This window comes from Montipora capricornis, chromosome 12, assembly GCF_036669925.1.
Source record: "Montipora capricornis isolate CH-2021 chromosome 12, ASM3666992v2, whole genome shotgun sequence".
Lineage (NCBI taxonomy): Eukaryota > Metazoa > Cnidaria > Anthozoa > Scleractinia > Acroporidae > Montipora > Montipora capricornis.
The window spans coordinates 10333257-10338256 of NC_090894.1; the positions used below are offsets into that span (position 1 = coordinate 10333257).

The 5000-nt window shown below is 42.0% G+C and overlaps 1 pseudogene; it reads left to right on the plus strand.

Moving 5' to 3' along the window:
• LOC138025926 (monocarboxylate transporter 10-like) overlaps positions 1-5000 on the plus strand; it is a 6773-nt pseudogene that overhangs the window by 208 nt on the left and 1565 nt on the right.

Here is a 5000-nt window from a genome sequence, read left to right on the forward strand (position 1 = left end):
GCTTCATTTGAACTGTTGATGTACAGTTTCATTGGCCGCTCTGTATGTAACGAAATCCGAATCACGAGTGAAAAGCAGGAGTAGTTTTCACCCGTGATTCACCCGACTCCAAAACAAACCGAGTATTCTCGAGTATTCATTGAACACAAAATCCATCCGCGCCAAAGCGTCCATACTCAAGATCTAAAGCATTCAACACAAGTCACCGTAAAATTTATGGCCATTTCTCAGTTGTTTTGCTCCACCGGTCCTCCTCGTAAACGTGACAGTCTGTGGTCATGGCTGGTCAGGCTGTGCTTGTGCTACGATGACTTGGATTTCATCGCTCGGGTTTCTTTTTAGCTTTGGAGTTTTCCTGCCAGTGTTTATGGATTATTTCAAGTCATCCAGAGAAACTGCAGGTAGGTAAATTAGTGGGCGTTATGTCAAAAGCTTAATTTGCCATAGCTTGGTACCGATTTCCAATAATCTCGTCAGTTTTGATCCAATTTTGTCAACTACATCGGAGACTGGCACTAACGACAGTTAAACCTCATACACCTTATTTCAAAATGGCCGCCATTTTAGTGTTCGTTTGTTTGCTTGCAAATTGGCCCTTTTGCCTCGTTCTTAAACTTAAAATTCAAAAGAATAGTTAACCTTGAACGAGGCAACAAGGGATAATTTGCCAACGATTAAAAGAATGCTAACTAGTACTCTATCAAGCTCTTTGTATCAGAATTTCGCTAGACACCGCGGTAAACACTATTGAAACTTATATCTTAAAACCGGATGTCTTAATTGACGTAACATTCATATTCTGGCAGTTTTAAGACCTGTTCCTAAAGTTCCGCTTTTTTATTAGCGAATTTTGTTTAAGAAAGACCGCCATGAAGTTTTTTTTTCTTTTTGTCTGATTATAGCATGCCTTGGTTCCGTTGCCATAGCATTGACCTTCTTCACCGGCCATTTTTCGACTGCTCTCTTCTCTCGATTTGGCTGTCGCATCACGACTGTGATCGGAGGAGTATTCTGTGCCATGGGCTTGATAGCTAGTTCATTTGTTGAGAACATTTTTGTTCTCTTCTTCACTTACAGTTTTCTGTTTGCTGTGGGTTGCAGTTGCACATTTTCCGTGGGGCTGGTAGTATTGAGCCAGTACTTTAAGAAGCGACAGTCTTTAGCCACCGTTGTACTCACCGCAGGGCGTGGGGGTGGTGTACTCATTTTAGGTCCCACACTAGAGGCCCCTTAGAACGGTGACAGGTTGGCAGGCGACCTGGCGCATAATGGCCGGAGTTGCTCTTTTCACGTGCTCACTTTCAGTAACCTTTGACCCCAACGTGGAGACAGATGAAGTCAAAGGCAACCTAATGAAAAGAGATTCCAGTGAAAATAGAAAAGATGAAAATATTATCACGAAAATAAAATCAGTACTTGATTTCTCGGTATGGAAAGAACCTCCGGTGATCGTTTTCATCAGTTGTGTATGCGTGGTGGAGTTTGGCTATTTTGTCCCTCAGATTCACCTGGTAAGTGAAACTAGGCTTAGTGAAAACTGATGAAACCAGGAGCCCATGAGTAGGAGCTTTCCTCTCTCATACACACCCTTATGAGTCAACCTTTGTGCGTATCTTTCTATTTTTAGAACGCCACGACTTCCTCGGCTTTTAATAGGCCAATCAGAGTAAAGTCAGTCTGACGAAGACAAATAAAGCAGTAAAACTGTATTTAAATCGTGCAAATTGATGTAAATTTATGTAATTGGGAGTCTCCTGCTCAAGAGTTCGTTCTAAAAATAGAAAGATACGCGCAAAGGTTGACTCAATGATCTACTGCATATGGAGGCTCCTACTAATGGGTTCCTGATGAAACCAGGAGGCCATCCTGATGAAACGGACTGTTAGCAAATCAGTGTCCACTAACCGTCCTCATAAATGCCAGAATCATTTAATCCTTGGCTTGCACATGACGTCATTGGTGGCAGTGTTGGTCTACTGAACAATAGCCAAAAAGTCTTTTGGGAATTTGGCGCTATTATTATGGCTAAACGCGAGGTACATTTTGCTCTTGTTTTTTACACCAACACGGACGTCTGATCACGTGAGTGCAAACCAAGAACTAAGTGCCAAAATGACGTCATTGGGGGCAGTGTTGGTGTACTGAACAATAGCGAAAACGTCTTTCGGGAAATTGGGGCTATTACCTTATTGGTACTAATTTTCGCGGGCACTTAATTTCGCGAAAAAAAGGTCAGCATATTTCGCGGGTCTTTATTTTAGCGATTTGGGTGCAAAACTATTTTCTTAGGGAATTAATTTTCGCGAAAATGAAAAAGAAAACATATTTCGAGAATTTTATTATTCTTTTACACTTCTTATTGCTGAAAATGATCAACTCATAACAAAACCAAATTAAACTATAGAAACCGCATCTGTACCAGATGAAGAGGTTTAAAGCAACAGATAGTGAGATTTGATTGTTAAACTGTTTTCTTCATCTTTTCTTTTTCATCACTGTTTTCTTCACACATTATCCTTTCACATTATAGCTTGCACACATTATATGTAGGCGTGTTTCTTCATTAAATTGAAAAAACTAGAAATATAGGAGGGTATTAAATTTTGCGACATTAATTTCGCGGGAATTTTTTTTTGCGTCGCTTGAAGTTCGCGATTTTTTTTAAATCGCGAAAATCGCGAAATTAAAGCGACGTGAAAATTAATACCAATAGGTTATTATGATAAATGCGAGCTACATTTTGCCCTTGTTTAGTACACCAACATGGCACTCTGATCACGTGAGTGCAAACCAAGAATTAAGTGCCAAAGTGTACTAAGCAATATGAAGGACACAAAGTGCCCTTCCGACTTAATTAACCGTAATTAAGCACACGCTGACCGGTACTCCCAGTTTGTCGAGCATTGGACAGCCGTGGGAAATCGTGCGGGAGGTCGTGAGTTCAACTGAGGAAAAAGAGCTGCCTTTGTGATGACATATGCAAATAGTTAGACTTGTAAGTCTTTCGGAGAAGTCCATAAACCGTAGCCCACCTCTCACAACACTTCTTCTTACTGGAAATTCGGCGGGACGTTAAAGATCCCACACAATACAGTAGCGGATCCAGACCTTGAGCTAAGGGGGGCGGTGGGGTCCGGTTTTTTTGAGTGTGTGAACCCAAAAAAAAATTTAGCCGCAATTTTTACCAGAATATATACTTAAGTACCAAAGTAAGGGGGCCCCGGGAACGGACTTCCAGATGTTGTCAGTTGTAGCCCGGACGTCTGGTGTGAATGAGGGCCACAAGTTTATTAGCCTTGTCCTTTTCAAAAACAAATTTGCTCGATACAACTTATGTCTATCCTTTTCTAACCAGCTTAGACCAGCATTGAATAACGAATAATTGTATTTCTTAGTTACCTATCCCTGAAACTGATTTACCAGATAATCTAACAGTGCTGTTGCCTTCAAACATTAAAACGTACAATTGGGATGTATTGGCTAATGAGCCCTTTTCAGTCAGTTTTTTAAATTCATTTTTTTGTCATGGCCACTAGCTATTTCACTGATTTCCGAGGACAAGAAGTTTAAACAGAGGCAGATGACTGAACTTAACCAGGAGGCCAAGTGCCAAGTGTAGGGGGCGGCGGGGGGGGGGGGGACAGTGGCCTCATGGCTGGTGAGCTCGACTCCGGAGCGAGTGGTCCGGGTTTGGGCCCTGGCCGGAGACATTGTGTTGTGTTCTTGATCAAGACACTTCGATCACTCTTTTCTCCACCCAAGTGTATAAATGGGTACTGGCGAATTTAATGCTGGGGGTAGCCATGCGATGGACTAGCATCCCATCCAGGGGGGAATAGAAATACTCCTAGTTGCTTCAAGCTTCAGAAACCGGGATAAGCTCCCGCCTTATGGGCCACTTGGCTCGTAAGCAGACTTTACCTACCTTACCAAGAGGAGGAGATTTCCTCTCCCATAGAAGCCCTATGACTCAACCTTTGCGCGTATCTTTTTATGGCCAATCAAAATGACGTTATTGTTGGGGCCACGCGAGCACATTGCATATGGTCTCTATGGAGATAGCAACGCATTAACATGCATTAACACTGCACGTCCTTACATAAAGGAGTCGTAACGTCCATTTGCACATAACTGCCACCACCATCCAACATCTGCAGAACCAACAACTCCCAATAATGTTTATTTTGAAAGAATTATTTCCTTTGATTCAGTAAATCAATATGGCTACCCAACAACTGAATGAATTGCATGAATTACATGGTTTCAACATTTTTCCCAATCTTTCTCATTGCATTTATTTTTTTATTCATTCGTTCTTTCCTTTATTTATTTGTTTGTTTGTATTCTCAGGCTATTCATAATTCAATTTAAAGCAAACAGACCTTTGTTTTGAATTTTCCTTGGTCTCTCTTAGATTCGCTTTTCTGAGGACCTGGGCTTTTCACCGAAGAGAGCATCAGAGTTGCTAATTTATTACGGTTTGTGCTCCGCAATTGGTCGTCTACTGGCTGGCTTTTTGTGCAGTCACCCAAGAGTGAACCCCTTTCACGTTTTTCAAGCGGCTGAGTGCATTGCTGGATTGAGTACAGTTTTAGTGACACTGGGAACCACGTATACAAAGGTGATCATCTATATTGTTGTCTACGGGCTCAGTGATGGTTTCTTCTTCACTACTTTAAACTTCCTTTTACTCACTGTTTCTCCTCATAAGACCGCAGCCGTTCTAGGTTGGGAGATGATGTTAACTTCTCTATTCTTGGCAAGCGGCCCTGCTCTAGCTGGTGAGTATCTTGTATTTTGTTGCGCCGTAATTTGCGCTGTCAGGCGGTCTGTTCGTTTTCAAGATGCAAGCCAGCGAAGACCTGAGTCTCAAATGAGTCTTTGCGCAAACCACAGCGAAATACCGCGAAATACTGACGTTAAAAACCTTCACCGGAAGCTTACTTTTTAGGGGTTTCCTCATTTACCCCCACATTCCTGAGCTCCCCGATCCCTTTATC